This window comes from Podarcis liolepis, assembly GCF_965112155.1.
Source record: "Podarcis liolepis genome assembly, chromosome: 1".
NCBI classification, from domain to species: Eukaryota; Metazoa; Chordata; class Lepidosauria; order Squamata; family Lacertidae; genus Podarcis; species Podarcis liolepis.
The window spans coordinates 68949806-68970966 of record NC_139554.1 but is presented as its reverse complement, the minus strand read 5'-3'; the positions used below and the strand labels follow the sequence as shown (position 1 = coordinate 68970966).

General features: G+C 42.7%; 2 long non-coding RNA genes across 2 annotated transcripts in view; one reads left to right on the top strand and one right to left on the bottom strand.

Moving 5' to 3' along the window:
* LOC310695149 overlaps positions 1–21161 on the top strand; it is a 62311-nt gene that overhangs the window by 20488 nt on the left and 20662 nt on the right. The window lies entirely within an intron of this gene.
* On the bottom strand, positions 15607–18220 carry LOC310695201. Its single transcript, XR_014519979.1, has 3 exons — positions 17497–18220; positions 16875–17060; positions 15607–15779 (listed from the first exon to the last, which is right to left on the bottom strand). It is a non-coding gene; the product is annotated as an uncharacterized lncRNA (long non-coding RNA).

The window sequence follows — 21161 nt, the reverse complement described above, 5'->3', positions numbered from 1 at the left end:
TCCCCCTCTATTTTTTTAGGCTGTTTGTAGCAATCTGGGTTCCTGAATCTGGGTCTTTGCTGAATGTCCAGTTTTGTGCTTGGTCATTTCTCAAGGAAATGGTTCAGCTTAACACTTTGATAGGTAGCCTTATAGAGCTGCTGGACCATAAACCAAGAGCTTATACACTGGCCACTAATAATAAAACATATGATGTAGATATTTTTCTACATTTATTATGCTGTCTTTCTGACATACAAATGACATGAGAAAACTTGGTAAACTTGTTTGTATAACATTATTCTTGTTTATAAAACCCAATTACAAAAAAGAAGAGTCAAGAGAGGACTTCCAATCTCAGAAATGAATCTAGTTTATTGTGATTCCGCCCTCATTGTTTTGCCATTTTCTAATCTTTATTTCCACCTGCTTCTTGGGAGAAAAGCAATGACAAACCTAGACAGCATCTTAAAAAGCAGAGACATCACCTTGCCAACAAAGGTCCATATAGTTAAAGCTATGGTTTTCCAAGTAGTGATGTATGGAAGTGAGAGCTGGACCATAAAGAAGGCTGATCACCGAAGAATTGATGCTTTTGAATTATGGTGCTGGAGGAGACTCTTGAGAGTCCCATGGACTGCAAGAAGATCAAACCTCTCCATTCTGAAGGAAATCAGCCCTGAGTGCTCATTGGAAGGACAGATCGTGAAGCTGAGGCTCCAATACTTTGGCCACCTCATGAGAAGAGAAGACTCCCTAGAAAAGACCCTGATGTTGGGAAAGATGGAGGGCACAAGGAGAAGGGGACAACAGAGGACGAGATGGTTGGATAGTGTTCTTGAAGCTACCAGCATGAGTTTGACCAAACTGTGGGAGGCAGTGGAAGACAGGAGTGCCTGGCGTGCTCTGATCCATGGGGTCACAAAGAGTTGGACATGACTAAACAACTAAACAACAAAAATCTTTATGGGGGGGTTGATCTTCATCCTGTTGTGAAATGCCTAGAAAGCTACCGCAAGACAGCAGAGACACAGGCAAAACAATAAGAGCAGCTGCAGAAAGAGCAAAAGAAGAAAGGAATCTTAAACATCCTGTAGCTAAACAAACAAAACAGGAAAAATGATTATGATTAACTGCTTAAAACAAGGCTCAGGCTGGAGAACAAAAAACTTCCATGTGTGAAATGAATGCAGAAAGCAACATCTCCCCCGGTTCTAGAGCCATAGAAAAGAAATATTCTGGATTCCAAGTAGATGAAGGGAACACAGAGTATACATTCATCCCAATTATAACTACTTAATATTTATTTAACACACCAATGTGCCAGCTGCTGTACAGACAAAATGTCTTGGTCTATTCAATCCCCATGCTTAAATCCTGAACATGCTTCTAAATGAACACATTTAGAGCCATGCTGCATGTGTAGCTGTTTTCTCCACAATGCAAGCTATTCATGTTCAGAAATGCTACTTCTGGTCCCTTATTCAGTAAGCATCAAGCTGCACACCTGGGAAGAAAGCAGTTCCTCGCCCAAAGAAGAGAGTGGGAAAATGCACTTTCAGCAAGTGCATGAACATCCCATAAATTGGAGACATTTTCCAATGCATGCATTGGAAATCCAATGGGATCCAGTGATGTTCACTCCCTGGCCATCAGCCATGCTATGTACAGTGATCACATATGCAGGCATGAAAAGAGCACTTATCAGTGATGGTTAAGCATCAGTCAGTTCCTAGCAGGATGTAAGGAATTGTTCCCAGCTACTGCTGGTGGACAGTGAGTTATTCTGCTCTTCATGTGATTACATTGCTCCTGTTACCTGCTCTTGGGGAAGGAAGACTCGGCAGAAAAGAGTCAGTACTCCTCTTATCTCCTTCTGGGGAAGACAGTGTGGCTGCTGATTGGACAGGAGTCCACATTTTGCAGTTAAGTTTCACAGAACTCCTGGCTTTTATATTGCTCATTGGCCTCAAGCAGCAACATGAATTGGCCTCAAGCAGCAACATGAGGAACAAGATGCCATTCCAATAATCTCTGAAGCATCTGAGGTAGGGAATTACCATCTTAACTTTGCTAGTTACTACGAACCGACTCGTCAGGACTCAAGGAATAGGGGGTGCGCACACCCTGATTAGGAGAAAGCACTTTTTGTACCCTCAGAGGCACTAATCTCTGTATTAATTTTCTCTGTTTAACGTGTGTGTGTGTGTGTGTGTGTGTGTAGGGGGTGTGGTGATCCAGGGCTCACCCACACGTACCTTTTGCCCTACATTCTAGGCACAGGCCTGCGCTTTAAAGTGCCATGTCTGAGTGCTCTTTCCTGGCATTTCCCCTGCTCCTTAACACTAAATGGAACAAACGGCAATTTGGGTTTTCCACAGACCTGTGCTTAGAGAGGGGGCATGAAAAGAAGTCTGGGTGAGCCCTCAGTAACACAACCTGGCTAAAGCTAGTTCTCTGTATTTCTTGGCTGTAGTGGGGTGGAGGGAGAGGGAGAAGAAACAAATACCCACAAGCTTCCTTTCTCACTTCCTCTGTGTTTCAAGCTTTGCTTGAGTTTGGCTTTCCAGTTTTTAGTAGGGACCAATCCCTTATTACAGGTTTGCAAAATGTTTGAGGATGCTAATTCCCAGTTAGATCATTTTCTGCAAATAAAGGCTGGACTTTGTTGGCAGCATTGGTCCTACTATTAGACAGAGTGAGGCTATTTAACTATTGGAATATATATAGGAAAAGTTACCGTAATTGGCACCCGTCTGTCTCAGGAGGCAATGGAAGAGTGCATCTTCCATTGTATAGGATAGCAGGGCATACTAGCAGTAGATTGTACAGGATAGGAGGGTAGTTATTAATAGTAACGGTATACAGTTTTATTGAACTACATCTTTCTGTTAAGCACTAGTATTTTTAACAGCCTAGTACTTGAGTATTGTATTTAACTATATAAATAATTTAAAGTGACTGCACTCCAACTCCCATTAGCTCCAGCCAGTATGGCTAATAGGGATGATGGAAGCTGGAATTCAAAAACATCTGGAAAGCCACCCCTGCTCTATAGAATAGACTTGCATAGGTTGTGGCTTACAAGGGGCGTGATAAACTTTCTGCTTTTTGCTGCCTGCCTAGGACTGCAAACATGGAAGTGGGGGTTGCTAAACACCTCACAATCCATGCTTGGATCACTGGTTGTGCAGCCCATTCTATAATGTCAATTACAGCTGCTCTAACTTGGTGTAAAAGTATTCATCTTTGAGCATGTGCAAATACTTGGAAATAATAATTGATTTGTTATTTTCTTCATTCCTGTTCCTTTGGCCTCCTTCCATCATCTTGGGAGCCCTCACGTGCATTAGTTTTCTTCTGGTTTTTCTAATGCGTGCACAATGACATACACATAGCTAACACTTCATAAAGAAAAAGAAAAGCAATTGATTTAAAGAGCTAATCCACAGTAAAATGAGATTCCCTGGCCTCTGCACTACTGTATGAGACTCCAGTTTGCAGGCATTTGTCTTCAGATGCTTCCAAGCCAATCTCTGATCTCATTTTTGCTAGTGCTCAGTGCATTCCACGTTTCTGAGTAGACAATCGGCAGATGAATATGGGACAACTTCCTTGGTTCCGTTGTCTGCAAGCCGAGGAACACATCATCCCCCAGGGAGCCAGGCGGGATCAATTAAAATAGTTTGCATTTTTGTTTAGCTCCTTTTGTTGCTTTGGCAAGAAGAAACAACATAACCTAAGCTTTTTTCATTCCTTGTGGGATTGGGGCAGCTTGTCCTCTTAGGAAGAATCCTTCCTAACATATAGGTAATTTATTGTGCAATTATTGTACTCTTCCTTGGTCAGTTAGATTATTTTCTTCATCCACCATGGGTGCTCTAACTTTAAAGGTCAGACCACACATAAGATTACAACCTGTACTTAAACACATTTTTTCTAGGAAATGTGCTTTGTGCTTATTTATTCCAGGTCCTGTTTCCTTGCTACAGATCGTTCTTCTATTCAAATGTGACTTTAAAAAAGGGCAGCTTCCCTGTGGAGCTGATTCTACCACAAAGCCAGACCCACCTCTGTGCTCCATTCTTTTCCTGACCTGAAAAGTGCCCTTTCTAGGGTGGATTGCACCAGACGCAGAATGCTACTTGTGATTATGAGAGACTAGTTCAAGGAGCATTGCAGGACAGCCCATCCTTCAAAATAAGAGGCTGGCCCAGGGTGGGGTGTCATTGAGTCAAGAAGCTGGTGATTCTGATTAACCTTTAATTAATGAAATGGAGAGCCACGTGCCTTTGCAGAGAACCCAAGAGAAATTGAGGCTCACCTAACAATGGGCTTGTCTACATGGGATTTTATTGTGTTTGCAGCTGTCTGCATCCCCAGTTAATTTGTGTAGTCTGCATGAAGTTAACTCAAACAACACAATCTCAATGTTTTTCCCTTTGTAAATTTGGGTTTACCTGATATGGGGATAATCCAATAAATTGGGGGTAGGTCAGGTTCCAAACTGCTCAGGGTCATAGGTGACTTGTTTCAGTGGGTTTTTGAGTAGGCAGCTCATTTGCCCCTTTATGATACTTCCCTTTCCATGCCCGCTTCCTCAATACTTTCATTTCTTTTCTGGCTGTGCTCATAACTATTTCCAGCTTTGCTGACCACCATATATACAGATGATGACCATTTTGTGCACATCCAATTGATGTGTGACTGCTGATACACAGGGCCTTTAGGACCCAGAAGAGGGCAGAATGAGGGCGTAATAGGCTTATGCATGTTCCACCAACTTGTGTGGGGGCCAGAATCAGGATCCCCATGCAAAATGTGCGCCCTCCCTCCCTCCCTCCCTCAAATTCACACAAAACCAGAAAAGTGCCAAATTGCATCCTGAGAATTTACAAATGCCTCTTGTGTACTTTTGCACACTTCATAGGCAGGGAATTTTATTTTTAAAAGCAACAACCAGGTGTGCATACAGCTGTCTGTGCTCATGCCCTGTCAGCACTTAATTGGCACAAGAAAAGCAACAAATTAGAAGATGAGGACAAACATAAAAGGGGACATCTGCTGGTATGAATGGGAAAGACCAAAGTTGCTATTCATGTACAAATTCAAATATGTGCCTCCAGGGGTAAAGTCGAGCTCCCGTTGTTCAATCCCAGCTCCTGCCAACCTAGCAGTTTGAAAGCATGTCAAAGTGCAAGTAGATATGTAAATAGGTACTGCTCTGGCGGGAAGCTAAACGGCGTTTCCGTGCACTGCTCTGGTTTCACCAGAAGTGGCTTAGTCATGCTGGCCACAAGACCCGGAAAAAACTGTCTGCAGACAAACATCAGCTCCCTCCGTCAGGAAAGTGAAATGAGCGCCACAACCCCAGAGTTGTTTGTGACTGGACTTGACTGTCAGGGGTCCTTTACCTTACCTTTATTAACATCTGGAGAGCCAAAGCTTCCCTATCCCTGCTACATATCCATTGAACATCATGGGACTTAGTATTTATGAGTAAACTTGCACAAAACTGTGCAAGAGAACTAAAATTATTGATACAATGAATGACAATTCTGGCTTCTCTTAACACCACCTCACTGGCTATGGTATTATGCTTTATCCAACAGAATCTCTTCTACAGGGGCTGTGGAATGGACTCATATAATGAAAGATGGAAATAGTTGGGTGTCCAGTGGTTGCTACATTTAGTTAAGATGTAGCTCTCCACATCAATACTTATGCTTTCATGGATCTTTCCCTGGGATATTTCCCAGCTTGATATATTGACCTTACAAAGTGAGCACTTTCCCCATGAAGTCACTCTTCAGACTTCTGCCTATACTAAGGGAGCTTCCAGATGGAAACCTTCCATCGCAATTGGCTCATTTAGATGCAGTTTTTCTGTATGCACATTTCCACACATCTCATTTCCCCCCAGTCATTATATTCCTTGCTATTCTCTTGTGCAAATGTTTTTCCACACCAGCAGTGGTTGCAGATTTGTGTTGTTAACGGAAAAATCTGAGGGCTCTCTTGGACAAAACAAAGACACCAACCAGGATAACATGGAGCAAAACAGCAGCCTGTAGGCTTGGCCTTTATTGATCTGATGCATCAGGGTGTTCCCCTCACTTGCAGGAGAGAGGAAAGACCCAGAACAATGGGCTGCAAGACCTTATAAAAACTTTTGAAATTCCCCTCCTCTAGGTCAAGCCCACCCCCAGAAACATCATGCATACATTACAGAAAGGAGGGGTTGACATCATGCATACATTACAGAAAGGAGGGGTTGAGGGAGGAGTTGTGGTGGTAACCTGAGTGTCCAGTCACCCAGCTGGTTCCTCCTTTCCCCCTCCCCATGAGTACTTTCCAGGTGACAATGGGGAGTTTGCAGTTTCCTGCCCCCAGAGGGAAGATCTGATCACCGTCCTTTGTTTCAGCCTGTGGTGAATCCACTGTTCTTTATGATTTTGATTGTCTTCTGTCTGGGATTATCAGGGTTGACATAGCAACTGGGCAGGGCTCCTGTGGATGTGCTGGGATGGTGAAGGGATTATGGCTGCCCAGAATCACCACCCCCCTTTGATAGTCATTGTCATATGGAGTAAAATAAAAATGGAACAGTGCAAATCCGATGTATGGTTGATTTTCTATGAATTTATAACAGAAATGTGGCATATGTAGTGCATGAGTGTGAGTGTGTGTGAAGTTTGTGCAAACAGAATGATTGGGGTGGGGGGGGTTCCTGCTACAGTTCCCCCCTTCGGAGATAAGATTGCAAAGGTGGCTACTTTGCAATCCTTTTCTCCGCACAATTTAAGGTGGTAAATAATAACCTGGTATTCTCCGTCCCAGATGTGTGTGTCCATGTGAACCTGAAAGGGACTTGGATATCATGCTACTTTAAGGATATTTGCATGGAAATATAATGGTGTAACAGTGCACTGCTCAGTTACTTGTGGTATTCTAGCACCTTGGAAGAAATATTTTCTCAATAGTGATCTATGCTTTGCATTTAGGCAGGAAGGTCCACTAATGACTGAAAAGTGCAGTTTGCTTCCCCCCCCCCACCCATTTGTGTGTTCTCAGGTGTCAAGGTAGCTCTTCTGTGGTCTCACATCGGCATGGTGTCGCAGTAGTGGCAATCCCTGCTGAATCTACTTAGGGCTTTCATATTTATCATGTAGCCTGGTACCCACCACAGCTGGCACAGGTTTCGGACACGTCCTGAGAGAAATATCTTCGCCTTGGCCAAAATCCATGGGATTTCTTATTATTATTACAGGCTCTGGTCTTGCATCCTGAGAAGTTGCTAACTTGCACTTTAAGGACCAAAAAGCTAATTGCAGCCTGGATACACTTGCCCAATTCAAACTGAGTCCAATTTGAATTTAGGTGCCCATGGTTCTCAACCTTTCAAACCAGTCTGTTAAAGGAAAACCGTTCTTAAAAGGGCACTTTGTCGAAATAAGACAATTTAACTCTATAAGGGATCATTCCTGCTAAACCAAAGCATATGCACCTTCATGTATCTTATAAGCTTCTCCTTGGTAAAGCAAGTTTTAGCACATTTTAAAGTGGATAGGGAAAGTTGGCAGAGTGCCAGGTGGGACAATGAAATGTGGTTATCTAAACATTGGACTACACAATAGTGTGAGCTATTAGAAAGTATAAAATGCAATAAGACATTAAACATAAAACGGTTAAACAAAAAAATGCCCCCCTTTGTGGAAATCACACTGTCAGACACATTTCAACATTCTTACATAATAACACATAATACAAAACAAACTAATTAAATATCAGTTGCATATCTTGACACAATTGTGATCTTTTACGCATGTATCTTTTGAATCCTGGAGCGCAGAGGCTTGAGGTTCAAGTGAAAAGATGTCCTTGCAAGTCAACTCCACCCCCCTTTGTCAGGCCCACTCCCCTGGCAGTCTATATCCTTTGAAAGAGATAGCTGTGGGCACTTGAAAACTCTGGTGTCTTGTGATGACGGAAGAACTGAGTTGAGGGGTTGTTGCTGCTTTTCATCATTGCACATCTGTATAGGTGATATCCTGTAAGGGGCAGGGTTTTGGGGCTTAAAGACAGTTAGAAAAGGGAGGGGGCAAAAGGCAAAAAGGATGTCCTTCGGTTTCTGTTGGAAGCTGCAAATAATAAAAATCTTAGCGAATTAAGCGTTTCTTTCATTCCAATATTATTATCACATTTTCCTATAACTACTGTTATTATCTGCCAAGTTCGTTTGCTTTCCTTCACTTTGGAGAGAAAGAGAACTGTAAAAAATACAAAGGTTAAAAAATACAAAAGAAAGCAAAAAATTAGATTACCAGTCAGATGAAAACAAACTTGACACAAAGACATCAGATTTAGAAAAGAATTATTATTAAATATATTATCAAAACCACGCAGATTACTACTAGACTGAAAAAAATGGAAAAAACTTTAAATTCACCATGTGCTATTTGATAAAAGAACTTCATGAAACTGACTTTCAACATGTGATGAACATGTCCCCAAAGTAAAACACACACACACAAAATGACCTATGAGGAACCAAATAAATAAATGCTAAAACACACAATTAATAAGTAACCTGAAGTAATCTGTTTTGGCATTCTAACATCCCAAATGAAAATAAAATAGTGTTTCTTGATGTGACAACATCAACTGTAATGTTAATACTGGGAAATGAGTTAATACCAAGAAAAATGAATGGCAATTTAAAGTTGTGCAGGTACCTTGCACTAGCCAAAATGACAGAATTAATAAGAAATGCTCAGGCAAAAAGGTAAACAAATACCATTCCACAAACAATGTTTGGTTGTGCTTCGATTAACTTCATAGACATCATGGAGAAACAGATTAAATAAATGAAAACAGATTATTTGTAACTTTAAAAAAAGTGTCAAAGCCACAAAGAGATGGAAGTCACTAATATAGCAGGGATTCAGACTTGTTTCACAGAACAGAAAGTTGCTGTGGGAGGAAAAAGGGACAAACACTTTGTTATCGGGGTTCACATATCCTGTTAAAAGGGAAAATTATTTCATGTGAGAGAGGAAAAAGGGACAAACACTTTGTTATCGGGGTTCACATATCCTGTTAAAAGGGAAAATTATTTCATGTGAGAAGCCTGTCAGGAAATGCTGTTCCTAAAATTCCCATTGAGGGGGGAATGCTTTGATATTTACCTGTGAAAAGAATTTGGCATGTTAAGATTTGGAACCTGGAAAGCTCTTGACTTTTGATGGGCTAGTTGTTGTTTTCTTTTGTTTTGTTTTGTTTTTTAGCCTTTTGTCTTAAGTAGCCCTGGAGCAAAGACAGATTAAGGGTGATTTCCCTCAATGGTTCCAAGTTTTCTTTTCTTTTCTTTTTTTTTGGAAGAAACCTCCTCTCCCCCCTTACAGTTCCCCCCTTCCTCTCTCTCTCTTCTTTAGCTGATCTAGCCTCTGTGCATGTGCAGAGTTCATGTCTCAGCAAACCTTTTATACTATTGAAAATGTTGCATCCTTTGGCTAAATTACCATATGAATAAGGGAAAGGAAGGGTAAGGAGTAGATTTTGAAAACAGGGTTTGATTTTAAACAAAAAAGAGAAACTCAGCAATTTAAGTATTCACCAAAGCTAGCAATTTCAGCCCAAGCAAAAGACTGCTTCCTTTATGTACAGGAAAGGGCTAATATCCCTCTGGCCATTCGCGGAACAATGCCACGCCCTTATATATGGGGAAAATGGCCAGAGGATCAGAATTCATAGGATTTTTTCTTTATTATTATTATTTTTTTAACATTCTCAGCCATTTCAGCCTTACCATTTGCAGACAAAAAAATATTATTATTATTATTATTAATATTATTATTTACTGCCCTTTATTTACAGGAATGGTGAAGGCTAATTCTACTTGATTATTCATTTTTATGTGCTTAAACTTTGAGTAGACTTTTAAGTCTGATTTTTAAATAGTAGACAAAATGATAAACACTGTAATCACTCAAATGCTTGATATTACCAGTTGGGCTTCACCTCTCACCTTTTAAAACTAAAGAGCAAAGCTAGGCTGAATTTCAACTCCATTACCACACCAGAATTTAAGAATTACCCTCCAATGCTTGCAGACACATGGTCTTCCACACAGCCACAAATTGGGAGAGTTGAAAGGGACCCTGGGGTCATCTAGTCCAACCCTCCAAAATATAGGGTTCACAGCAAGATTTCGCAGCAAGATTTGTACTACCAAAGAGGCATACACATTTAAGTACAGATTTACAGCTGGGAAAGGAAACATCTATACTCCTGAGAGGATCTCTTATAAAGCACAGTTAAAGCAGCCCTAGATTTGATTTTTTTAAAGGGAATACACAAGTGTTGCCCCCTCCCCTCTTTGCAGTTTCCTTTAAAGGAAGCTTACTCGGGAGTAAATTTACCTAGCACAGAAGTAAGAAGGGAGAAAACAACTGAAAGAGGCAGAGTGAAACAAGGGGGAGGGGGGGCATTTTCTAACAAAAGAGGCCATGAAGTCTTATAGGGACTGATATCAGGAGCCTTACAATAACTCTTCTGTCCAACCAAATCAAAGTTAAAACTGGGCTCAAATATTTTTTCTTAGAATGAACACCATACTTTTATAGGCATACGCTTAATGAAATACATACACTGCATTTTAGCTTGAGAGAGCAGTTGTGCTCAACTAGGCTTTTGCAGCAGAAACATTTGGTTAACTTCTCCTTCCAGAATAGACTGGAACACAGGTGTACTCACAAACTCAAAAGTTACCACAAAACATCATTTACCATTAGACTTAAAATCACCCTCCTCACTTAAAACTAGAAGAAAGAGGTGGGGTAATCCCCCTTTCAGAACACAAGTAGCACGTATACAGGATTTCACCACTTGGGAGGGAAACTCTCTTTTAGAGCCTCTCTCAAATAACAAACATTTGCACACTCCATTCTCCATTTTGTTTTGTTTTAAGATTGATAAGGCGCAACATGGCTTCCTTAGATTTAAGATTTTTGAAGCAAGCTTGCAATTTAAAACTATGTGCATTTAAGAACAGTCTGTGGATGCCAAGGCCAATGTAAATACAAACCCTTGAAATATTTCTAAATCTTTGAATACATCTCTTATTCATTTTTTTTTTTTTTTTGCCTCTGAGCACCATTAAGTTTACAGTTTCATGTTCTAGCTTTAGATTATAGTTTAACAACACAAATTTGATGTGTTCAGCTCTCCCTAAGAGTTCACACCCTGGTTTTGTTGAAGGATCCCTGAGGTGGCCACTGTGCCCTGGGTTCTAGGTGGTGGGCCTAAGCCACCCACTAAAAGTTACAACGGTCTCGTACTTTGTACTTGGAAAGACCATTTTGCCCCTTTATTTTATTTCTATTTTTTCTCTAATTGGAGATGACAAGCTGGAGGGGCATATTAGAGTCCTCTCTGGGGCAAAAGGCTTCATGGAAGCTTTGTTGCCAGGAGGAGTCCAGCTAGGGTGTTTAGTGAGCTCCCATTCTCTCATATGTTATTATTGGGGGTTTTTTTTTTCGTTAACGAAGTACGCTAAAGACAGAAAGAGTGGAAACACACACACAAGGGAGGAGGGGCAATGGGAAAGAAAGGGGTAGAAGAAAGATTCTTTCAGTATTTGGGATATCCTTGACTTAGCGCAATCCCTACTTGTTTCTTAACCACGAGCTATTTGCTAAAAACCTCAAACCTGAACGGAAACCTAAACCACGGGTCGCTGCCCGGAAACCTAAACCACGGGTCGCTGCCCGGAAACCTAAACCACGGGTCTCTGCCCGGAAACCTAAACCACGGGTCTCTGCCCGGAAACCTAAACCACGGGTCTCTGCCCGGAAACCTAAACCACGGGTCTCTGCCCGGAAACCTAAACCACGGGTCTCTGCCCGGAAACCTAAACCACAGTACTGTTTTCAAGACTAATCCTAGTGTGGGGCCCCACTTCGTGAACCGCCCCTTCTACCCTCCACAACAGCCTCCTGCCTAGCCTTTGAGACTAAGTTTGGGCTCCCTACTGGACGCCTGCGCTGTGCAGTGCCAGATTGGGGGTCCGAGAAAACAAAGTTTTGAAAGGGGAGCAAACGACCTTGCGTTCTCACATACCCAGGTCATCCCTAACAAAGGTCGCCAGGCAGGAGGGGAAGGTTCATTTGTATAGTTAGGGTAGGTGGAGAGTAAGAGAATACTTGAAAGACTCCCCTGGACGACTCCGAGAGAGGGATGTCAGAGAAACAGTAAAAGAGCCACGCTTTCCCGGACTCAATTCCAAGACGGAAAACGGGGGAGAAAAGAGATAGAGAGATTAAGATGTTCCTGGACGACCCCGGGGGGGAACATCGGAAAACAGCAAAAGGTACCACAATTTCCCCGGCCACACACCGTGTAAGAAATTGAGGGGAGAGAAAGAGAAAGGTATTGGCGTTCCTAGACGACCCCGAGAGATAACGTCAGACAGAAAAGTTCCGCGATTTCCCTGGCCACCCTCCGAGGGGGAGAATCGGGGGAGAAAAGGAGAGAGAGAGAGCGTACCCGGCCGACTCCGAAGGGTAACGCCAGAAATGAAAGAAGGAAAGTCTGGCTGTCGTGGGGACGTTACTTTTCCACCCCCCTCCCAATGTATTTACTTCAAACCATACTCACGTTCGAAGATGTCCCCCGCGAATCTCAGGATCCTTTTCTTTTTTTAGCCGGCTTGACCTCGCCTTTGCTCCCCTGGTTGAGCTTTTGGTGACGATTGATTACCGCCCGCAAAGAGGAGGCAGGGAGAGGAAGAAGGATCTCTGGGCTAAGGTTGCCCAGTGGCGCCCGATCCCTTCTATCTCCCCTCTCACCTTTACAGGAGAACCAAGTGTCCCTGAGTCGCGGTCGCCAACTGTTAACGGAAAAATCTGAGGGCTCTCTTGGACAAAACAAAGACACCAACCAGGATAACATGGAGCAAAACAGCAGCCTGTAGGCTTGGCCTTTATTGATCTGATGCATCAGGGTGTTCCCCTCACTTGCAGGAGAGAGGAAAGACCCAGAACAATGGGCTGCAAGACCTTATAAAAACTTTTGAAATTCCCCTCCTCTAGGTCAAGCCCACCCCCAGAAACATCATGCATACATTACAGAAAGGAGGGGTTGACATCATGCATACATTACAGAAAGGAGGGGTTGAGGGAGGAGTTGTGGTGGTAACCTGAGTGTCCAGTCACCCAGCTGGTTCCTCCTTTCCCCCTCCCCATGAGTACTTTCCAGGTGACAATGGGGAGTTTGCAGTTTCCTGCCCCCAGAGGGAAGATCTGATCATCGTCCTTTGTTTCAGCCTGTGGTGAATCCACTGTTCTTTATGATTTTGATTGTCTTCTGTCTGGGATTATCAGGGTTGACATAGCAACTGGGCAGGGCTCCTGTGGATGTGCTGGGATGGTGAAGGGATTATGGCTGCCCAGAATCACCCCCCCCTTTGATAGTCATTGTCATATGGAGTAAAATAAAAATGGAACAGTGCAAATCCGATGTATGGTTGATTTTCTATGAATTTATAACAGAAATGTGGCATATGTAGTGCATGAGTGTGAGTGTGTGTGAAGTTTGTGCAAACAGAATGATTGGGGTGGGGGGGGTTCCTGCTACAGTGTAAAGAGTTATTTTTACTTACCAGATTTTTGCAGCAGTAAGGGGCCAGTATTTTGATGATGATGTCATGTGGACACTGCAAAAACAAAAAACAAGAAGAGACTTGTGGGCATGAGGAGCAACAATTCCACAATAAACCCCTGCCTGAAAGGACTCTTACGTCTACGCTATGCTAATCTCAGCAAATTTTTTAATAGACATGTATTTGTGGCAATGCCATGGCAAAGATGCATCGTCATTTACTCCAAGCCTCTGACAAAATTCCACAGGTTTCAGTGCCTGGGTCAGCTGCAGAGGAATGCAACTGCCATGAGGTGTTAGATTTGGCAAACAAGACTCCAAATAAGGATTTTAAGAATAGTTTAATACTGGCTTGAAATCCTGAAGCACAGTGTTTTATATTCCCTTAGTTGTGTGCCTGTGGAGGCTGAGAGACCAGGATTTGAAGAACATCTGTGAGGGAATTTTAGAGACTCTCCCAAATCAACATTTCTCTGGCTTTTTATTGTTATTAAGAGATGTCTGTTTAATGTTAAAACGTCTAATAATCCTCTTCTTCTTCTTTGACGATCACTCGTAGCTGAGTAAGATTGTCTTCCATGAGCACGATTTTAACAGTGAGTCCATAAGTGACTGTGGAGGCCAATTCTGGATCCACACATCCTTCCACAGTGAGGATGTAGGTTTTCGGGTGGGAGTTGATCGTGCTGAGGGTTTACCAAACGTGCCTTCCTCTTAGCACGTTTCTCCCTATCGTCCTGAATTTGAGCGTCTTCAAATTCCATGACCACCTTCGGTACAGGCTGTTCTCCAATTGGAGAGCTCGCACGCCAGTGTTTTCCAATTGTCGGTGTTTATATTACATTTTTTAAAGATTTGCCTTGAGAGAGTCTTTAAATCTCTTTTGTTGACCACCAGCATTACGCTTTCCATTTTTAAGTTCGGAATAGAGTAGTTGCTTTGGAAGATGATAATCGGTCATCTGCACAACATGACCAGTCCCATGAAGTTGATGTTGAAGAATCATTGCTTGGACACTGGTGATCTTTGCTTCTTCCAGTACACTGGCATTAGTTCATATCATTCTTTTTTTGGATCTTTGTTCTAGAACAGGGGTGGAAGCTTATGGTACCTCATGGGGGTACCTCCTGGGCTGTGTGCCAGTAGTGGTTGGGGCTAGAGGAAAAAAATGAGTGGGACAATGGATGTGACTCTTACCTTTGTACAGTAGGCCTTATTCCGCCCATATAAAATTTAGAGATTAATGTGTGTACACATGTGTGCAATGTGTGCGCAAGCACACAAGGGCAGATATCTACATCCAGGCAAGTAAGAGACATCATCACTGTTCAAGAACACATGCCAGACAGGCAAAAGCACTCAAGGAAAGTGCAAAGCAGGACTGCTGCACCGGGTCCCACCCTATGTTAAATACCCCCACCCCATGTTAACCTGAAGAAGAAAACCCCCCAGAACTATGAAAGCTATGCCCCATCATTAGTAAAATCTGAACTGGAGCATCTAATGTATTTGCATAAGGAACACACACTATAGCTCACTATAAAATCCTTGAAAAGCATGTGACTCCGGCCCTCTTCTCCGTGGCTTAATCACATAATTACTGGGAGTCAGTGTCACTGTTGCTGCTTTCATCACTGGATGAGAAGGTCACAGAATTAGTGTGTGGATTCTCAATTTGGGCGCCACAGGGGCTATCTCTGCATTCCCCGCTGCCAGACTGGCAATGGTTCCTCTGCCTTTTCTTCCTTCACTCCTGCTTATTAATGACCAGTGAGCAGTCTCTACCAGCCATTTGCTGTAGTTTATATAAAATGACATATTTGCTTTATTCTACAGCGACAAAAAAAGAGCAGATAAGGGTTACTTTGCTGGTTAAAATAATAATAAGTTACACTTTAGTTGAATTTAGTGTATGAACATTTCAAGAAGCTTAAATTATTTCTTTCTTTAAAAGTTTATTCGGTTTTTTGGAAGTAATACACAAACAGCAATTGATAATTAAATAAGTGTAAATCAACAAACACAACTCTTACCCTTAAAGGAACAAACACTAGAGGTGTGCAAAAGATTCATATGAATGCTGAATAATGTGCTGGGGCCTTTGAGGGATCTGGAGGCATCTGCAAGGTAAGTTGGGGTCCCTACAAGATAGCCATGAGCTGGAAGAAATTAAAGAACAACAACATGAAAACAGAGTCATACATGTGCAACTTAATCTTCATGTACAATGCTTTGGCACCTCATGAAAAGCCAAGGGCTAAACTGGAAAGGGTAGGGAAATGAACAAATCTAACAAAGAAAAATAAAATCGGCAAAATAATATTTAAATATGTAATTAAAAGAAATCCATGGCATGTTTCTGGCACTGTCTATACACTCTGATTCTGTGCTGCTTCTGTAGCTCTAGTTGCACATGGGGGGGGGGGCAAAAGATTCTCATATCCAGTGGGTGAACATTGCAGAGATATTACCTGTGCATGCAAACAAATTCAGGAAGAGGAGAGCTATGACTATCAGTGGTGATGGCCAAACCAAGTATGTCTCTGAATATCAATCTGGGAAAGGAAGAAACAATTGGGGAGGGCTGTCACTTTCATGTCTTCTTGCTTGGGTGCTTGTTGAAGGCAGAGCTGTTCACTGTTGGAAACAGGATGCTGAACTAGGTGGAGCTTTGGCCTAATCATACAGGGCTGCTCTTATAATATTCCCCTTGTTCTAGTGCAGGGGTCTGCAACCCGTGGCTCCGGAGCCGCATGTAGCTCTTTTACACCTTTGCCGCGGCTCCGGGGCGGATACTAGCGAGGGGAGGAGGCGCATTGTGCACCCCGACACTCCCCACTGTGGTGGGCGCTGTACTGGCTGTGACGTCGCATGGGGGCGGTGCGTGCGTTAGTCACCTTCCCGCCCGCTGTCAGATCGGACATTAAGGTAAGAAACAATATATGCAGTGTTATATTTGTTTTAAATGTCGCAATGGTTTTGCGGCTCCCAGTTTTTTTTCCTTCGGAAACGGGTCCAAGTGGCTCTTTTTGTCTTAAAGGTTGCAGACCCCTGTTCTAGTGGGACATATGCTGGTGCACATACAACCTTAATTTAAGAACATAGTGTTCTGAGATTGCATTGTTGAAGGAGCCAGGCAAGTTTCTTGATAAATTAATGGCCCCTAAGTATGGGCCGTTAGGGTAACAAAGGAAGTAGCTGTGTCGGAGGGCAAATGGGTGTGCCCTGTCCTTCACCTGGCTGGTAGCTAGAAGGATAATGGAGTTGTGTGAGAGAGCTGGGCTAGGAGCCGGCAGAAGATTGAGAGTGAGAGGCATGCTTGACGTCTGCTTGAATCCAAGGCTGTGGCTATGGGAGATGCAAAACCTTATTGGGGCATTGATCCTGTGAGCTCTTCCATCATAGGGTCAGGTTGTATATATCTGTAAATAAACAATACATCATAAAGCCACCACAGTCCGCTGACCCTCATTCCAAGGAAACTGAACCCCATCACACTTGGATATTAGGGTAGCGTGCAACCAGTGCTTTTCTGTCAGGGAGTACTCAAGGGTACGCAGTACTGGCACCTCTTTTTGTTTTGTTAAAAAGTGTGGCACCTACTGTAGCAACTTTTTGGTGTGTACCAGCACCTATTTTTCTAGGGGGGGGGGGGAGTACTGTGTGCAGCAATATTTATTGGGCATCCTTGCCAAAAGGAAAAAAAGAATCTGCATAAGGCAATCTGATTTGATATGTTTCCTGCTTCTAAGAAATACCAGTGCCAGCAAAATCACCTGTTTAGAATGGAGCATAAGTATGGAGGACACTTTTAAATAGTGAACTGGAATGCAAAGTACTGTGTCCACTCAAATATACCTTCCACATTTCATCAGCTCCGCCTTGGACACTATTTCCCTGCTTAATTGTGCCTTCCAGAATTCAGGATCTCAGACATCAGGAATTTCCAGCTCTGGTTTTGGTTCCTCAGGGGAGGTGGTCTGAAGGATTGGCACAACAAATGCTGCAAGGCAAACAAGGCAGGAGCATTCCTGTAAACAAGATGATCCTTGCACATTCAGCCTTGTGTTGCAACATGGGATTTTTCACGTTGTTCCAGTCTTAGGTCATATAACAAGTGTCACTTGAGAAGAATGTGGGGGGGGGGAGGAGGATGTAATAGGCTAGCCATGTGTCTGGTAGAACCCAGTGTTAGACGTGACTTCTCCAAGGAAAAAAGGCTTTAATAATAAGCAAGTGTATCAGGTTTCTCAAAACACACTGCTAGGGTCATCTGAGCAGCTGGCAGGGATACAGCTCTGTGACCTGCCTCTGAACCTTTCAAGCTCATTTCCTGTCAAGCGTTGTCAAGCGTCAGGCCCAAGAGGACAAGCAAAGAGCTGTTAAGTTCTTCTCTAGAGTCGCCTCAAATTAGAATTCCAGTAATGGCTTGAATTCCATTCCACTTGTCCTCAACTGGCCACTTTCAGTTCCTGTGAAGTTTGAATTGTATGGCATAAGCTGTTGTGGGGAAGGACCTTAGCTTAGGTGGAAGAGCATCTGATTTGCATGCAGAAAGTCCCAAATTCAATCCCTGGCATCTTCAGGTAGGACTGGGAAAGACCCAGGCTAATATAATATAATATAATATAATATAATATAATATAATATAATATAATATAATATAATATCACACACACACACATATATATACACACACACACACACACATTATATGTTTTTACTGATTTATTTGCACTTTTGCTTTTGTATTTAATGTGGTTTTATCGTATTTCCTTTTGTTTTCAACCTGTTCATTGCTTTGGAAGCCTTTGGGCCAAAAAGCAGTATATAAATGACCAACGAATGAATGAGAGTTGCTGCCAGTCTGAGCTTAGATGGGCTGATTGACCTACATCTTTGGGAGTTGCAAAGGAGGAAGAGGTCAATGGGTCCCATATTTCGAATAACAACCAGATACAAGTTAAACTGGAGATGGTCACAGACATGCTCAGAGACATCACATTGACCAGCAGATGTATACTCAGATTGTCTGGAAGTGGGCACGAAAGTTTAAGGAAGTTAAACATTTTAACACTTACTAGGGATATTTGAAGATCCTCGCCCAGCACAACCTGAATGGCAGAGACAGATCATGTTCAAATGCTCTTGTAATCACAGCCCAGTTCACTGTTCCCATTCTTGCCTTCTACAACCTTCATTCTCCCCAGAGTCACATGCTGCCTTGCTAACTGTGTGTGCATCTTGTCATCTTCCAGAGGTGCGGGCACATTTGGTACTTTACCTACATGTATGGCTGCAGGTTGAAGCTATAGAACAGTGGTGGCCAACAGGTTGGCAAGCAATTGTGTCCTACCCCAGTCCTCTCTAACTGGCCCTTACTCTGTTTATTGTTATGCAGAGTTTAAAAATCCACCCGGGATTAATTTAATTTCTCTGAATGTTATTCTATTGCAGGTACACCAGCTGAACCAGCAAGGTGAGGGCAGGGGCCATAGCTGAATGGCAGAGCTTATGCTTTGCATACAGAGTCCCAGGTTCAGCACCTTCCCTCTTCAGCTTAAAGTGTCAGGTAGAGTCAATGGGCAGGACCTCTGCTTGCTTGACACATTTGAGATAGTTGCTGCCAGTTAAATAGACAGATGGGGAAATGGCCTGATCTGGCATAAGACCATTTCTGAGGGGCCTAGCTATTAAAAGCTGGACCCTTCAGTCAATTCACTTGGACAGTTCACTTCCCTCAGCTTTAACCACTGTTTTGTGACCTGTAGAATCAGCTGGCTTTCCTAGCCTGGTCCTCCTGATGGAAGCCGCCTACAGAATATGTTCAGTTAGAACAGGAAGTTCTTGCATCTTCCTTTACTGGAAGCAGTTGGAAATGGCAAGACAACTAGATGAACTTACATTGTGTTTTGTTAAACTCTTCACTGAACTGTGTCCACCCCCAGCAATTCAGAAACAAGAAAACTTCCACTATGTCCTAGCCTGTCTTGGGGCCCAGGATGCACCATGGTGTGATAGAAGCTGCCTACAGAATATTTTCAGTTAGAACAGGGTTTTTTTGTTTTTGTTTTTGTTTTATACCTTTTTGCACCCCTTACTGGAAGCATTTGGAAACTAGATGAGCTTGCATTGTATTTTGTTACTGAGCTGAGGCCACCTTTGGCAATTCAAAAACCAGAAAGTTTCCACCCTGTCCTAGCCTGTCTCGGGGCCACCATGTAGCACAGTGCAGTGGATGCTGCCTACAGAATATTTTCAATGAGAACAGGGTTTTGTTTTTGTTTTTAGCATCTTACATTACCAGGAGCATTTGGAGATTACTTCTGGATGAGCTTGCATTTTATTTTTTTAAACTCTTCACTGACCTGAACCCATCTCCAGTAACTCAGAAACAAGGAGACCTCAGCCTTGAATTTTGAAACAAGGGCCTGTTAAAACAAAGAATGCTTTAAAAGGAGAATATATCTTTCAAAAGAAATTGGGATACAATTCAAATGCTTCTTTTAAAATACATGTAAAGCATTATTGCTGCTTTGCTTGTGGGACACAAAGGATGCTAGCCTGATTAAACAGGAGCTAATTAAATGTTAATAAAAAAATAAATATTGAGGAAGAGAAATAAACATTCTGTTGAAAACTAGATGCCTAACACCCGGTGCATGTTCACTTGGAAATAAATGGCACTGTAGTTAACAGCGATTACTCCTACGTAAGTAGGTATAGAATGGTGCTCTAAGATATGAGTAGGCAAACTAAGGCCTGGGAGCAGGATCCGGCCCAGTCGCCTTCTAAATCCAGCCCGCATATGGTCTGGGAATCAGCTTGTTTTTACATGAGTAGAATGTGTCCTTTTATTTAAAATGCATCTCTGGGTTATTTGTGGGGCATAGGAATTCGTTCATATACATTTTTTCAAAATATGGTCCGGCCCCCCACAAGGTCTGAGGGACAATGGACCGGCCCCCTGCTGAAAAAGTTTGCTGACCCCTGCTCTAAGAGATAAACAGTACAAGGAAACCATAATTCCCTTTTTTCTAATTAGTGCTTTATGTAATGCATCTTATGGAGTTGAACCTGTAGTCCATCTAGTTCAGTATTATTTGCCCCAATTGGCAGCAACTGTCCCAAGCAAGTGAAGAACAAGATGTACAGAACCTAACCGGATTGGCAGTGGACTCTTACTTCAACACCTGTCAATGGGACAGTGTCCTCCACCTGTTAGCAGCAAGCTGACACCTGTTAGCAGCAAGCTGACATAAGGGCCATGGTGGGCTGCATGATGCCCACGCTTCTGTCCTCCGGTACCTCGTTGCTGTTCCCTGCAAAGTTGTAGATAACCAACAATAGGTTATCAATAATGCCACAGAGGAACTACCGCTCTTGTGCTTGTTCCCCCAAAGCCATAGTTCCCCCTCCCTCCTGTGCTCCACACGCATATCCTTAAATGTCCACTCACTGAGAAGTCTGAGAGACTTCCTGGAGTTGTTTCTCTTTGTCTATCTTTCTCTTGTGGTGGCCAG